The sequence below is a fragment of the Dipodomys merriami genome, unplaced genomic scaffold (genome assembly GCF_024711535.1).
Source record: "Dipodomys merriami isolate MVZ:Mamm:240054 unplaced genomic scaffold, mDipMer1.0.p SCAF_3, whole genome shotgun sequence".
Classification (NCBI taxonomy): Eukaryota; Metazoa; Chordata; class Mammalia; order Rodentia; family Heteromyidae; genus Dipodomys; species Dipodomys merriami.
The window spans coordinates 114424619-114442221 of NW_027204492.1; the positions used below are offsets into that span (position 1 = coordinate 114424619).

General features: G+C 36.0%; 1 long non-coding RNA gene across 1 annotated transcript in view; it reads left to right on the forward strand.

The window, feature by feature from the left end:
- Positions 1 to 1803: 1803 nt before the first annotated feature.
- The window catches only part of LOC138840492 (uncharacterized), a 95027-nt gene continuing 79227 nt past the window's right edge, over positions 1804 to 17603 (forward strand). The window contains exon 1 of the long non-coding RNA XR_011376085.1: positions 1804 to 1889. This is a non-coding gene — a long non-coding RNA (uncharacterized lncRNA). The remainder of the gene's footprint in view (positions 1890 to 17603) is intronic.

Consider the following 17603-nt stretch of genomic DNA (forward strand, 5'->3'; position numbering starts at 1 on the left):
GGAAAGTCCCTGAGCTCTTACCTCCAATTAACCACTAAAAGCTAGAAATGGAGCTATTACTCAACTGGTAGAGTGCTAACCTTGAGCACAAAAGCTCAGGGACAATACACAGGCTTACAACCAGAAACAAAAAAGGCTTGCTAAGGCAATAAAATTTTTTAAATGACCTCGAACAGTGTAACTACCCTAGCACAATCAAGAAAGCAGGAGACAGTGGGAGAATACTCCAAGAACCAAAATCTTCATGTTTATCCTTATAGTTGTAGGCTGAATGTGTATGGTATGTGTTTGAAAGTGCTTCTTAAATTAACCTATGACAATATCCTCTACTAGCCCTAGTAAAAGAACCTATTGAAACAATTTTAAAATTTGGTTTTAGAAATAAATGTTAAAAGCAATGAGTGTTTTTGGTCAGTGCTGGAGATGAAGAACATGAGGCCAGAGAAGTGGACAGAGAGGAATGGTGAGTGAAGAAAGTGCTAATACTCAATGTACATATGTGAAAATGGAATGAGAAAATTTGAAAATTTGAGGATGCAGGAGATGTTGGGATAGATGAAAGTGGAAAGAAAATGTTGGGGTTGGCACTGTAGACATAAATGGACACGCTGAATTGAATCTCATTTGTACAACTATAAAATTAATAAAACTGAGGGGGGGAGATGAGAAGGGATGGGAAGGGGAAACAAAGGAGGAGGCTACAATGCTTGATAAGAAATGTACTCACTATCTTGCCCATGTAATTGTAACTCCTCTGTACGGTATTTTCACAATAATAAAAAAAAGAAAACTGAGGGGAGGATTTGGGCTAGGAGGGATGGGGGAGAATGATAAAAGAAGTGACATAGATCAAGATGCATTAGATTCATAAACGGATTTGTTGAATGGCACCTCCTTTGTACAACTACTTAAATAAAAAAAAACTTTATAAGTTCCCCTAAGATATTATGAAGTTTTCAATAAAATTATACAAAACACCCAAAAAGATAAAATTAGTTAACTTTTTAAAATACAAAGGAAAAATAAAGAGAAAAGTAAGCTCAAGATTTCTCATGAATATTTCAAAAAACAAAGGTATTGGCAGCAGGTGTTTTATAGACAAAGGCTTGGCATTAGGTAGAGTGATTGCTAGAATATAAAGGGAGGAAGGTAGAGATAAACAAGTTGTTATTAAGCTTCCAGCTGTTAATAGTAGTGAGAGGAAAAGGGCTGTTAAGTGTAGGTTCCTGTCATGTGCCATTTTGGGACATTATTTCCAGAAATGGGTTAGCTATCCCATTTTATGTGTGTCATAATGTTTTAGCACTATGGGGAGTTAGGTGGTTCCAATGTGAGGAAAACATCCCATTATCAGAATCTTTCTAACAAGCTGGGCACCTCTTTTCTATCACAGTAATAAAGTATGTGTCTTAAAGCAGTCTTGGCCAAAGTTGTAAAGTTCGTTTTTCGATATAACATCTTGTACTTCTCATTGTTGCAATGGGTCCACCTGTATCCCTATTTAAACATTTTGTTTTTTTCCCTTCCCTCCACAAATTATACCAACACAATAAAAAAATCTAAAAAAAAGCAGTCTTGGATCAAAAGTGTTTGGCTTCTGAAGACAGAATTTATGGAATTACTTCAAGCATGGCCTCCACTGAGTCTCAGGAGGAAATCTTTCCTTTTGTGGGAAAAAATGCAGGGATCTAACCAGCCCTCTAGGTTCACTCCATTTCACCCAGGGACAAGGTATTTAATATCTAGTCAGCCTTATCTTTGGAGTTTTTCATGTGACGCTCTCATTTTCTAAAATTGCAGATTCTTGAAAAGAAAATAAAGATTGAGTGAATCCCGAAACCTATCTGAAAGGCCTGATGAAACAGGAAAGAACACAGAGAGAGACAAAGGTAGGGAAACAAAGACAAAAAGAAAAGAAAGGCAAGTTGACAGGCAAGGAAATGCCTAGTGACCTTCCCTGAGGATGCAGGAACCTTGTGACCTCCTGACTAGTTTGACAAAACTGTCACTCTACTCATTTCCCATGGTTTTTTTGTAGTTCCTGAATGTGTTAGACAAAAGAGCTTTAAGATGATTTACAAGGCAAAATCTGTCAAAGATTTTATTATTATTAGTCAAAGACAGAGCAGTGAGAAAAGAGGAAAACAGAAACCAAGCAGAGCAGACTTCAGATATTAGAGACACAATGAATAATTTTTCCATTAAATAAATAAATAAAATAATTTAGTTAACTGGGCTTAATAATCACTTTTAGATAAGTGGATTTTTTGTGTTAATTGTTTTGTAACACTTTATCCTGTGGAATCTGTAAAGTATTACTATTATGTGAACTTAAGAGACATTAGGTCCAGTTTGAATACTAAATGGGCCTTGTGAAGCTAGGAGCCAATGGCTCACACCTACACCTGTAATCCTAGCTATTCAGGAAGTTGAGATCTAAAGATTGCAGTTGGAAACCACTCAGGGAAGGAAAGTCCATGAGACTCATCTCCAATTAGCCACCAGAAAATTGAAGTGGTGCTGTGGCTCAAAGTGGTACAGCTAGCACCTTAGCCTAAAAGCTCAGAGACAAGCCCCACGACCAGAAAAAAAGGAGGGGGTAATTGTAAATTGTGGGTCTCTGTTCAGCAATATTATGATTACTAATGGAATGCCTGTGAATGCTCTCTTGAAGATTATTTCCTACAATGAGTAATTTTCAAATTAATCAGATTCTACATTTCTTTGGTTCCAATGAAACCAGTTCTTATTGTAGCCTGAAATAGTATGGTAAGATTATCACCTACCTGGTTTTAACTAGCTTTATCAGGATCCTTTCTAGGTTTTTCAGCTCTCTGATAGGGAACATGGAAAGCCTGCTTACTAACTCCACAAAACCATTAAGGAAAATTTGAACTCTTATTTGAATACCTGGATTGATTTGTGGTTAATGGTATCATGAGAGGTCATCCCTATATTTACTTACCTGTTTCTTAGCAATGTTCAATAAGTAATGTTTAGGGACCCTAATATTCACTATCTAAGAACATGTGGGAAAAACATGCACAATTATGTTGTAGGGTATAAATTACTTTGCTGGGACATTACCATTATCATCACCATTGTTAAGGCATCCTTTAACTCTAACAAGATACACAGATAAATTCAAGGTGAAGTCTAACATCAATAGCACTCATCCTTTTGTGAGTAGATACCTGAAAAAATTCCTATGCTTATCATCAGACTCAATAACAAGAACAATGACAATGGACTAGAAAATAACCAATTCTTCAGCACACATAAGATCAACACAATCTTTATCTACAATATAAAGTAGAAAACCCATGATCAGGGGCTGGGAAGGTGGCTCAGTGGTAGAGCGCTTACCTTGCATGCATGAGGCCCTGGGTTCGATTCCTCAGTACCACATAAGCAAAAAGAAAAAAGCCGGAAGTGGCGCTGTGGCTCAAGTGGTAGAGCGCTAGCCTTGAGCTGAAGAGCTGAGGGACAGTGCCCAGGCCCAGAGTTCAGGCCCCACAACCGGACCCCAAAAATAAAACCCACGATCACAATAACTGTGAATGGATCTATCACTTGGTACCTGAGAACTTATACAAAAGTTAGTGTGAAGAATAATTGTGGACATAGTCAATATCTAGTTGTACATGTGAAGGTCAGACATCCTATGCTGGGGATTTTGTCCTACGGAGGCATTATGCTAGATAATAGTGATGTTCTACTATGTAACGTCTTTGTTTTACTGGGACATCTCGGGCAATACATCAAGGAAGTCTTACGTGGCTTGTGTGGTTTCCAGTTTTATCATTTCTACTGAGAGTAGTCTCAGGACACTGCATGGAAAGATAATCCCTTTAATTACAATTAAGATATCAGCAAATCTTCTCTATCACTGAGATGGATATCCTGAAAACTACTTCCTTCACTCTTTATTCTCTAAAATTGAGTGAATGAAATGAAAATAGAATATTTGATATTGGTATAATTTGTGGAGGGGAAGGGAATAAAACAAATCACTTAAATAGTAATACAGGTGGACCCATTGCAACAATGAGATGTACAAGTTGTATGTCGAAAAACGAACTTTACAACTTTGGTGGGGGGGGGGGGACTGGGTAGGGGCTGGGGGCGGGTATGGGAAGGGATGGGAAGGGGAAACAAAGGAGGAGGCAACAATGCTTGATAAGAAATGTATTCGTTATCTTGCCCATGTAATTGTAACCCCTCTGTATGGTATTTTCACAATAAAAAAAAAAAAGAAGAACTCAAAGGAGAAATGCCTCGAATATTTAAAATACTTATTGAAACTAATTCCAGGAAATGGAAACATGGGTTTTGTTGGTGGTGATGGTAGTATTTGTTTTGCTTTATTTTGTTTTTGTTTGATTGTTAATTTTTGTATTTTGATGGGCAACAGAGGTGTAGAAATGGAGGGAAGAAGGAAGAACAAATACAGGCATGGTACTCAGTAGACACTAAGTAGAAAATAAAAATAAACTATGCAACTTTTGGGTAGGAACACAAGGGGAAAACTTGGGAAAAACAAAGGAAGGGGAGACATTGTCCAAAAAAAAGGTACTCATTACCTGACTTTTGAAATGGGAACCCCCCTGTATAACACCTTAATATTTATTATATTTATATATATATTATATATATTATATATTTTAATATATTTATATATTATATATATTTATATATTATATATATTTAAAAATTTACCAATGGAAAAAATTTGGGGAGATAGATCTTCCTAATGATTTGAAAATACATCTGAAAATAAGCAAATTATCTAATAACTGAATGTGTAATACTATCTTAGTGATACTCTGGCCAAGATGGTAGACATTCTAGCATGGCCACACTAGGTTGGGTATACCCTCTTCATCTGCTTATATCTTGTGTTATCATCAGGTTTGTAGGGAATTAGAGAAGACATGAAAAATGTGTATCATGATATAATTGCTGTTCAAGGGCACCTTGCTGTTGCTGTCACCAGATCTCGTATAGGAGCACCTGAGCTATTCCTAGACGCTTGGATTAAGTTGAGACTAATGCCATTACCAAAATAGGCCATGGTTTGTTGACCATACATTTGCATAGAACGCTTCTGCTCATTGATGGACTGTTAGGAACACAGTAATGACAAAGAATTGCAATGTAATTATTTCCTCAGTAGTCACGTGTTGAACATAAAATTTTCTGAAACATGAGGCATGTAAGCAGCCTGCACCCTACAATTTCAAAGGACTGCATCCCTTGTGTTTACAATTTCTGAAAGCAAAACATGGTGACAAAAGGACTAGGACAAAGTAATTACTTCAAAAAGGTTTTCAAAATCTTCACTTACTTATCTTTTAGAAGGGCAGATATTTTGTGCTGTGATGTAGGCCCATACTTGAACATAGGTGAATAGCAGCAGTGTTCCAAGTTGTGACTTTACTGAATCACTGTGATGGTTTGTCCTTTCTCTGAAAATGTATATAATTTTAGGCTACTGTTGTTTTTCCAATAAAACAAAAAGTAAAATTTAGGCTTTTATTTCGAGAGCTTGTATTCTTATTTCTAATTTACACGGGGTGCCCGTGGAATAATAGTAGAAAATAGAATTTGTAAAAAAGTGTCTTCTTAGTACATATATTTGAAGAAAGAATTGTTAGGTATGTCAATGAAGTTACCTTGTTTAGTTTTGTTGTATGTATTTGGAGGACAAGGAAGAAGGGGAACATGGAACTAGAAGTTTTTGTTGTAATTAATTGGTAAACCTGTGTACAAGACCATTAAGCTTTTACAAGGAAATGTCTTTAATGTTCTACAGGGCTCTTAACAAATCTTTTAGTTTCTAGTGAGAGAGTATACCTAACTTCTAGAAGGATGACACCCTAAGCATATCTTTTTGTGTGTGTGTGCTGGTTCTGAGGCTTGAACTCAGGGCCTCGGCACTGTCCCTGAGCTTCTTTTTTACTCAAGGCTAGGACTCTACCACTTAAGTTGCAACGTCATTTGTGGCTTTCTTTCTGGTAGTTTTAGTAGGGATAAGAGTCGCACAGACTTTCCTGCTTGGGATTGTCTTTGAACCGGGATCTTGAGATCTCAGCCTCATGAGTAGCTAAGATTACAACTGTGAGCCATAGCTCTTGGCTCCAAAAAATTGTGTGGGAAGTTAGAATTTTGCAAAACAATTGTAATAAAACATTTGAATGGAATTCTTCCAAACTCATTAAGTCTTATATTCCTATGTTCCTATGATTACTTTTTTACTTTTTTTTAAATTTTATTTTATTTTATTTGAGAACATACTGTACAGAGGGGCTACAATTACATGGGCAGGATAATGCATACATTTCTTACCAAGCATTGCAGCCTCCTCCTTTGTTTACCCTTCACCTCCCTTCCCAGCCTCCCCCCTCCCCCCACCCAATTATACCCCCCTCCCCCCCACACCGACATTGTAAAGCTGGTTTTGACATGACATTTTGTACTTCTCATTGTTGCAACAGGTCCACCTGAATCCTTAAACGACTTGTTTGTCCCCATCTCTTCCACATGTTATACTGACATCAAATATAGTGAAAGCGGGGGTTACACTGTGGGGGAGGGACATACAAAGCAACAAAGAAATAATCTTATAAATGCGTTAGAAACACATGCATGAAAGAAACGAAAACATTAAAATACATATTTAAGGGTTCATTTTCCTAACATCACATTATCTGACCTTTTCCGCTTGACTCATACCTATACTAGATATTGATGCTGGTCCTAGGACTTGATCTCAGGGACTGGACACTGTCCTTAAGCTTCTCCCACTCAAAGCTAAGACTCTACCATTTGGGCCACAGCACCACTTCTGGCTTTTTCCGGGTAGTTTATTAGAGATTATAGTCTCAAGGACTTTCTTGCCCAGGCTGACTTCAAATCATGATTCTCAGATCTCAGCCTCCTGAGTAGCTAGGATTACAAGGCCTGAGCCACTAGTATCCAGTTCTTATAATTACTTTTTGCTTGCCTAAATTCTAAGGGAAAATATCCTGTTTTACATAAAAGGGAAATTAATAGTTAAATACACACCAGTACATCAAACTAAAAAAAAAACTCCATATTCTTGTATTATGGAACTACAGTAAATTGTGACTTAAAGCATTACATCGTATCTGAAATAATCATTAAACTTAAAACATATTTTAGGAAAAATCATTTAAACTATGATTTTACTTTGAGAACACATAAATTTATGATAACCATGACTCTAGTGCTTTGAATCTTTGAATTTGTTACTTATTTTAGTACATTTTCCTTCATCAATTATCTTTAGGAAAAAGTAATAATCAGCAAAGTCAAACATTAAAAAGTAGAATTTAAGACAAGGAAAAGTGGGGTTTTTGTTGTTTTTGTCTCTTACCTGACATCCTGCTTCCATCTAATATTTTTAAATATACAGATAGTTTTTTAAAACTTCCGAATAGATTCCAACCTTTTCTGTAGCTTTTCTCTCCCATTTTCCTCCATCCTAGAGTGTTTCTATTATTTTGATGATAAATCTTACCACATCCTGTTAATCTATCCATCACCACTTGAGCTTCAAATGCCATTACAAAAACGGGAAAGTTCAAAGCAACAAGTTGTTAAAGGATGCCAGTCGGGATCTTTTGTTGAATATTTCTGCCTCCTGAAAATCAACAAGTCAAAATTACTCCCTGATAGAGGCTGTTTTATACAAAGAAGTATACTGTTAGGTATTTCTGCACAGAGACTTACTGTCTTAGTGGTAAAATATACCTCTTTCCGATGGTTGGTCACTGCTTCCAAAAGCAGAGATACTGACATCACTCCTAAATGAGATCCTTGGTAGAGGAGACAGAAGGAGATGAGGTTTGACTCTTGGTGGACATCTCCTTAGGTTATTAAGGCACTGTCTCTGACTAAAACTGAAGAGTGAGTTTGTGATGTCATAACCTGCTTTGTGCTGCCTGTACAACCAATCAGCTACCAGAATACAGCTGCCTCCAGCCAATCATTCTCGCCTATACTCATAAATCTGTCAAGTATACTATACATTGCTAGGCAGTATTTGAAGGCCCCACATATAATTTTAAGCATTTTCCTAATATTTAAAACATGTATTTTTTAGGTACTGGGGTTTGAACTCAAGGCTTGGGCAAGCACTATATCACTGAGCCACATCTCCAGCCCTATAAAATGTATTTTTACTAGTGAAAATTTTTCTGATCTTTCTCTTTAGTAAATGTTACAAGTTCTAGCCACCTTATTTATTGTTTTCATTTATTTGATGTTGAGTTTGATCTATAGCTCAGACTGCATCCAAATTTATTCTTTAGCCTAGACTAGCCTGGAACTCACAATCCTCCTACATTGATCATTTAGTGATTGAATTATAGATGTGTTACCGAGACCTACTCTTTAAAGTCACCTTTTTTTGGCAGTTATAGGGCTTGAACTCTGGGCTTGGGTGCTATCCCTCAGCTCTTCAGCTCAAGGAGAGCTCTCTATGGCTTGAGCCACAGCACCACTTCTGGTTTTTTAGTGGTTTATTGGAGATAAGAGTCTCATGGACTTTCCTGCCAGGGCTGGCTTTGAACCTCGATATTCAGATCTCAGCCTCCTGAGTAGCTAGATTTAGAGGCATGAGCCACTGGCGCCCAACTTAAAGTCACCTTTTTAAGGACCCATTTATCCATTTATTTTGTTGTTCAACATAAATTCATAGAGTATATAAACATTGGGCAGTATAATAGAGGTGAGGTGGGGTTGGGAGTACAATGTGATTATTATGCCTAAAGAATTCATATCTCTTGTTTAATCATTAAAATTAGAAGCATTCTGGAAGGTGTTACAGGAAAGTCACCTAGAAAGATGATCATTTTCTAAGGTAACACATCTTACTATTACTACTGCCTTTTAAAACTTCTAATATAGTTTTCCAATTATGTTGTCAGATTAACTATGAATATAAATAACTAATATGATATATGGGCATGCATCATCTCCAAATGGAATGAATGAACTCTAAATTATAATCAAATCTGTGTGAATTGAGCTTCATAAATATGAGGAAAAGATGAATCAAATCACAAAATATTTTATATACTACCATCTGGTAAATTCTGAACTCAAGTAGATCCTAGAACATTTACTATTACACCAAAAATCTGTTTATCTTTATAAAACATTTCATTTTGATATTGTTATCTTAAAGACTTTTTACAGTTAACAATTCTTACAGGAAAATGATTTTCCTATATTTTTGGTTGATATGAATTCAATAATTATAGATTATTACATTTAAGTTAAGGCTAAGATAATGAAAGTTTAAAATAATATTGAACAACATAACTATCTTGGCACAATTAAGGAAGCAGAAAGGGGAGGGAATTTACCAACAGTCAAAAATCATTGCAGGTTAACTCTACTGTCAATCAGTAGTGGGGAGAATGAAAGGGATGCTAAGGGTCAGTTTCTGACATGAGAGTTACATATTTGGGGTCTGTAAAGTGTGCTGTTTGGGATTTTTTTCTAGAAATGGGTCAAGATACATTTTATGTGTGCTATACTGTTTCAGCACTACAAGGATCTAAGAGGCCCAGGTGTGAGGAAACATTCCTTTATGCAAACCTTCCTAATGAGCTAGGGATGTCCTTTCTATCACAGCAGTGAAGCATATGCCTCAAAGGATTTTGGATGAAGTCTGCTGCTTCTGAAGGCTTACTTCTATGGGTATTACCTCAAATGCTGTATGACCTCTGCTAATATGGCCATAGATATTAAAGTAACATATGATATTATCCTTCCCTCTGTCATTCCCTCAAGTTTATACCATGAACTTTCTCTGCTATATTACATATCTAAATTCACAGTTCCTGAGGAATCTAGTATCTTTCACCTGAGCTTCTGAAACAATCCATGGAGAAAAGGTGGGGTATGACTAGTGTCATCACTAACTTGTGTTTCTGGAGGGCAGATGTTTGATGGTATGATTTAGGCCGACACTAGAACATAGCTGACTAATAGCCATGTCCTCGATGATGAATTTTTGGTTCACTGAGAAGTTCCTGACTTGCTCTGAAAAACACGTGGCAATCTAGTACATATCTGAACCTGCCTGTAAGCCAGTATTAATTTATTTGTATTTTACCTAGCTAGTTCTTAGCAATGCTCAAAAGTCATCTTTTAGAGAATACACTACTGTCTTTCAGAAGCCATATAAGAAAATATACACAAATATGTCTAAGGATATAAGTTGGTATAGTAGGGCACCTATCCATTGCTTTTTCCCTCAACCATTGTTGAGGTGTTATTAATTAACTGATCTATTTATTTTTATAAATAGGGCTTGAACTCAGGGCCTGAGTACTGTACTTGAGCTTCTTTTGCTCAAGGCTAGCATTCTACGACTTTGAGCCACAGCTCCAATTCCAGCTTTTGTGTGTGTGTAGTTTAATGGAGATAAAATTCTCACAGACTGTTCTGCCCTTTCTGGCTTCAAACCACAATCCTTAGATCTCAGCCTCCTGAGTCTCTAGGATTACAGCCATGAACCATTGGTTCCTGATGTGGAGGTGTCATTTAAATCTACCTGGACTATTAGAAAATGTTTCCTAGATGCTTGGATTAAGTTGATGTTAATGCTATCATCAATCAGAATGAAATCCAGTGCTCACTGCTTTGCCGAAAGGAACACAAAACTGACAAGAAACCACAATAGAATCATTTATACAGGGACAGAACCTGGTAGAAAATCTCTTATTATCTTGAGAGGACACTTGTAAGGATTCCACAGTAAAGATCAAAGTGATAGATGCAAAAATTATTACCTGGATATCTACATGTGCCTGTATCCTGCCATAGGCAAGTATACATTACATGTCATACAAAAACATACAAACCACAAAAAATCAAACTTGACAGAAATGTGAATGAACTACTCCTATTGTCACTACACGTAAGCCAAATGGGGGTAAATGTAGAAGAACACAAAACATTAATTAAATTAAAGCATTAATTAAATATGTATCTCAAAATTCCACTGTCAATGTCAAGTTAATGGAAACATGAAACTTTCCTTATGCTTCTATCCTATAAGCTTTTGTATCACATGATTATCCAGCAAATATACAGTAAAAACAAGTGTTTTCAAGTAATATTGGAAAGTTATTATGGATTGCAAAGCAAGCATGCCAAAAACTGGGGAGATGTGCCTAATTATTTATTACATACATGTAAAACTATATTTTATACATTACATTAGCCAAAAGTCTGAGAAGCAGTTCTAATTTTGTTTTTAAAATAAGTTCTAAAAGGGAAAATGAAAGTAATTTCCAGAGTCCTCATGTAGTAAAAAGAGGTATTATTAGTGTTTTCAGTTACAGGCTTGGTGTTGTTAGGTATAGTAGTCAAGAGAATATAAGGGGAAAGGGATAGAGATAAAGAAGGTGTTAATATCTTTGTTTAATGCTGTCCAGAGTAGGGAGAGGAAAAGGAATACTAATGGCAGGTTTCTACCACAGGAGTTAGATGTCTGTGGTCTTGTCTTCCTCTTGTCTTAAGTGTCTCAATGCTGTGGGAACTTAGTGGCCCAAAGGTGAGGAGAACAGCCTTTCATGTACAACGTTCAGACTTGCTATGAATGTGCATTGCAGCCTCAGAATGACGTGTGTGCCTAAAAGGGGTTTTGAATCAAAAGTGTGGCTGCTTCTGAAGGCTGGCATCTCAACGGTGTTTCCCCAAGAGCTGAATGGCCTTTGCTGGGTGTCAGAGTAAAATGTTTCATTTTTCTGAGGAATGAAGTGAACATCAGCTATGATAACTGACTGATTATAGTCTGTCCAGATGCCTTGGTTTGTTCTATCTCACCCAGGGACAAGGTAGTCTAATGGAGGCTTGTCCTTGGAGCTGTAAGCTCCTGTTTCCTAAAAGCTAGATTTTTTTTTTTTTGAAAAGAAAATACAGAATGAAGGATTAGAAAAATTTCTCTGAAAGCCCTCTCGTAAGGCAGGTGAGAAGACAAACAGAAAGCTAGAGAAATTGGGGGAAAACCAAAGCAAATGAACAAGCATGGCAATTATCCATATCCTACCTGATAATCTTCCCTGATGATGCAGGTCCACTGGCTGGTTCCACAAAACTGTTACTGAAGGTGAGGGGAAGAAGTTTGCCATACAGGAAAAAAATCCCCCATTTATTACCCATGGTTTTTGTTGGCTTTGAACACACTAGAAAAAATGAATTTTTTACATGTCAAAAGAGCTTTATACATACTAATAATTTATTAAACTGACTTCAAATTGAATTCATATTTGTGTTGTCCCTAGATACATGGCTAAACATATACAAATTTAATTTTACTCTAGATTTAGACAATACTACATGCAGTAATATCTTTTTTGGAAACATGAATTTTAAGACAGTTTCCAAGATAAAACTGAGAAAGGTTTTATCACAAATAAAATGGAGCCGGGTGGAATAGGAAAATTCATACAAAGCAGAGGAAAATGCAGGCATTACAGACATAAGGAGGAATTCTTCCACCAAGGCTGTTTTCATTAAATAATTAGATTAGAAAACTGGGCTTCAAACATTTTTAAATATTTTATTTTATTTTTTATCTTTAAGCAATTGTACACAAGGATTACCATTCAACAAATCAGTTTGTAAGATCTTTAAGTAGTTGGAGACAAGTGATTTTTTTTTTTTTGTCAGTTGTGGGGCCTGAGCTCTGGGTCTGAGCGCTGTCCCTCAGCTCTTCAGTTCAAGGCTAGTGCTCTACCACTTGAGCTATGGCGCCACTTCTGGCTTTTTCTGCTTATGTGGTGCTAAGGAATCAAACCCAGGGCCTCATGCTTGCAAGGCAAACACTCTGCCACTGAGCCACCTTCCCAGCCCCCGAGACAAGTGATTTGTGTGTGTGTGTGTGTGGAAGGGGGGCATCTTGTAACTTTGAATCATTTTGTTTGTTTAATGTTTGGATATTACTAGCTGGGCAAGGAAGTTCATGCCTGTAATCCTAGCTATTTAGGAGGCTGAGATCCAAGAGTTTCAGTTGAAGCCAGCCCAGCCTGAAAAATATGTGAGACTCTTTTCTCCAGTTAACCACCAAAAAGCAGGAAGTATGAGCAGAAAAGCTCAGGGGGAGTGCCCAGGCCCCGAGTTCAAGCCCCAGGATCAGTGCAAAAAAGAAAAAAAGATATATGTATATATTTGGATGTTGTTATACACACACATGACACCTTGGGTCTGTGATGGTCATATCAAATAAAGGTTTGGTGACCTATGTACGTTTTTCCTTAAAGTTGTATGGTCTCTTTTGTCAGTGAAAAGATTGGTGTGGCAGGCATTTGTAGTTTCTGGGACACAGGAATCAATTTTGGACAGGTTAGAAGAACTGCAGAAGAATTCTATTTTTAAGTTATATGTTATAAACTCATGGTGAGGGTACTAGAGGTATGTGTATGATTTAATGAAGATAATTAAGTGTAACAATTTTATGGTCCTAGTTCCTGATTCTGCCTTGCTTTGGTGCCCATGACACTAGGACCTATTTTACCCTTATACAGGAGAATCGCTTTATTACCAGCTTAGTTATTAGCAAATTTCTGTCAAGAATTTTTCCTGGGTTTTTGAATTCTCTTATAAAAACCTGAAACAAAAACATATAAACATGCATTTGAATACACTTGCTCTGCAAGGATACCTCACCAATTGCCCTCCACAAAATTCTTTGGAGGGACACTTGAACTCTTCCTAGACACTTGCATTGGTTTGAGGTTAATAGTAACTTCATGATAGGCCATTCTTTCTCCACAGGATACTTGCCCCAAATCTTGGGTTTGCTGCTGTGATAAGGTCACAAACATGACAATGTTTCGAAGTTTGACTTATCTTGCTTAACATGGTGCTCTCCAATCCATTAATTTTTCTGTGGATAACATAATTTACTCTTATTTATGGCACTATAATTCTCCATTGTCTATATGTACCACGTTTTCTTTATCCAATTATTGGTTGTTGGGCACTGTTAGGTATATGTGTAAAGGAATGTAAATCAACATATCAGAGTACTATTTACAAAGAGTACAATTTACAACAGCACTATTTACAAAAAGGACTAAATTTTCTATATGGAAAAGTCCATTTTGCTCTGCCTTCCAACTAGACAGGAACTTTTACATACCTCCATCTAAGACTATACTTTCAGGGATCATTTCTATAGTTTGTTACATACCTCCATCTCCACAAACTGCACACCCCACAACCTATCTCCACAGTTCCAGGAGAAACAGATGGCCCTCCTTATGTATGGACATTTAGAACCCCTTACAAAATAAAAGGACCATTTAACTCATACCACTACTAATAGGCCTATGCATTATATCAGAAGTAGATGCTAGAATTGGAAGAACCATATCTCTTCATTAGTTTATTTTAAAAAACTGTCACTTCAATGAGACAATGCTTTAGATATCCGAGCCTAGCCTCTGACTTACAAAATTAAAATTCTATAAATTAATCTATTAAGTTTTAAGGGTATCAATTTCAGATATAATTCAAATTTACCTCATATTAATAGGATTCATAGCCACTAGCTTATTATTTCTTATTTGGTGCATAGTTCTCTTTCATTAGAGTTCTTTATCACCCTGAAATCACAGAAGATAAAGTTTAAATGTCTCCTTTATATCTATTATTTTGTGTTTTTCCCACTCATTGCATGATAGATAGTTAGGGTTACATTTTGGCATTCAATATTGGCTACCACTAGACCTTCCTATACCCATTGTAATTACTTGTCAATTACTGGTCATTATTCCTAATTAGGGTTTGGTACAATAACTGATTACTATTTTCCAGTACTGAGCTGAGTGCTTATACTTCTCAGAGTCAATATCTAGGAGAGTCCAAATTTAAGGTTGAGGATGATGAAGAGCACTTGTAAAAACTTGTTTTACACATTTACATAGTGAACACAATAGAGACCAACTGATATTGAGAGAAGTTGTAAGTCTAAAATAAAAAGGTAGCTGTAAGGATACTGGTGATAGATAAAACACTCCACAAATATAAGGTAAAAGCATTAGTATTATGTTTGCTATTAGAGTCTGAGCCAAGAAATTGCTCTATAAAAAGCCTGCCAACTCACAGCTATCTATAATTGTAAAGGCGAGCCGCAGTATGAATATTATAAAACAGATGATTGAAAAATTAATGGCATAGCCCCAAAGAACATTATGTGAAATTTGAGTTATACTATTCATACCTTATTATGTATTTTTCCCCAAATACTGTAAGGTTTGTAGTGTAACATAATATTCATAAATACACTAGCTGGAACAAAAAACATAACATTTTTCAGTATTTGTTTTATATCTCTTTTAAAAAATAAGAAAACACTGTGGAAACAATTTAATTTTGTTTTTCAACCTTCATCTGTGCTACTTCCCGCATTCTTTCCCAAACACAATCACACGCATTGGTGTGCATTCTTCAAGTTCATACTTTCATGATTTCCCCCCATATGTATGTTTCTATAAGCAATAGACATTATAAGTTTTTGTGACCTTGACATTTGTGTAAAGAGGATCATACTGTGCCAAACATTCTGTACCTTGATGTGGTCACACAGCACTATCGTGTTCTACCCATACTGCTATGCATTTGCTGAGTACATTTATTTATCTTTAGGGGGACACTTGCTTTACTCAAGAAAGAACTAATTTGGCAGACCTTTAATAAAATAGACAAGTCATTTTTAACTGGGAGTGATTCCCCAGAGAAATGTCTAGAGCTATTTTAGATAATCACAACTAGGGCTGGGGTACTACTGGGATCTACTGACGGAAGGCCTGGAATGTGGCTAAACATACCACAGTCCAAAATGTTAATAATATCAAGGCTGAGAAACAAAGATATAGATGAAAGTCACATACTCTACATTCCTGAAGAATTCCTTGGTGTAAGTAATCCAAACATGGACCATTCAAACTGAGAAAGCACACGTTCTACCCACTAAATCATCAAAACTGTGCCCTTTTTGCATTAAAAATGATTTTCTTTCTGCATGTGAAATTTACAGTTTATGGCTAATCATTATTGCTTGTTTCAAAGGTTTTATGTGTGTACGTATGTATATTTATATATATATATAAATATACACATATGTTTATACATATACATACAGATATATGTGTATATCTGTGTATACATACACACATATATGTATATGTATATTTGCACATAGTGTATATTCACAGGCAATGCATGTGTGTTTACACGTGTATTACATATAAATATATATGTTTACATGTATATGGATATACAAATGCATGCATGTATATTGTATTTGTGTATGTGAGATACAATGAGAGACAGACAGATACACTCAGACAGAATATTATACTAGGAGAGAGTTTTGATCTTCTCTGTTCCTCATATGGATGGGAAAAATCTAATAAGTATTAAAGGAGATTTGATATACCAAAAAATAACCATTTTAGGATCCCATACATTAAAATATAAAATTTGGCATAATAAAATCATGACTGTCTTGTACAAAAACTTAAGATTATGTTAAATATTTTATTCAAGTTATTGATAAAATGTTAACCAGATCAAAAGAGCATGGATAAATTGAGACAAACCTAGATTTCCACAGTGAGAGCAGTCTAATGACCTGCTACATTTTCACTAGACAGGAATTTGATTTCTTATAAACACAAGTATTTTTGCATTACTATCAGTTATCAATGATTTAAAAGGTTGTAAAATACCTTCCAGGGAAACAGATAATCCAGAAGGATGTCCTCTGTCTAGTATAGATAAGGCAGAGCTCCACATTGAAGTCTAAGTTTTTGTTTGGTTCATTTTTTCTCTTGAAATGGAGTAATTTTAAGACTAAATCAAATTTTGGAAAATATACTAACGTCTATCTTAGTTATCATGTTTAACTCAAGTAAATCCTTTCAGCAGGTGTAGTATTTCGACCATCCCTTAAAAGAAATGGATTACTCATCTTGTCAGTCTTTCTGGGAAGAGGGGGCATTCCAGGGCAATAAAACCAAGCCAGGATCGCATCTAGAAAGTGCAGAGAATAAGTTCTTTAAGTTAGAGGACAATGATAGTTCAACTACCAGGTACTGAAAGACCTAGATTTGGATTTGGATTTGGATTTGAGAATGACACAAGATCTCCCATTTGCAGTTTAGATTTACAAGTTCCAAACATATCTACTTCCCTTGGCTGTTTAAAATTATTCTCTGTTTTGTTTTGTTTCCCTTGAGCCTTCAAGGTATGGTTAAGAGAATGACTTTTTATCACAATTTAGATTTGACAAATCTAGCAAAGGACTAACCTTTCTTCAGTAAAGATGTAGCAACAGAAGTCATCAGGAGAGGAAACTGATGAGTGGCAGTATTACTGACAAAGAGAAAAAGACAAATCCTGAAGACCTATGAGACCTCAATAATAGTAAGGAAAACAATTTGAAGTGGGTCAAAAGCAACTGCTTTACTAATTGGAGCTTATGCTGTAGCAGTTGGGTGTTGAAGCTGAAATATGACTTCATTTTGTTCTTACAAACTGGTACACTTGAAATT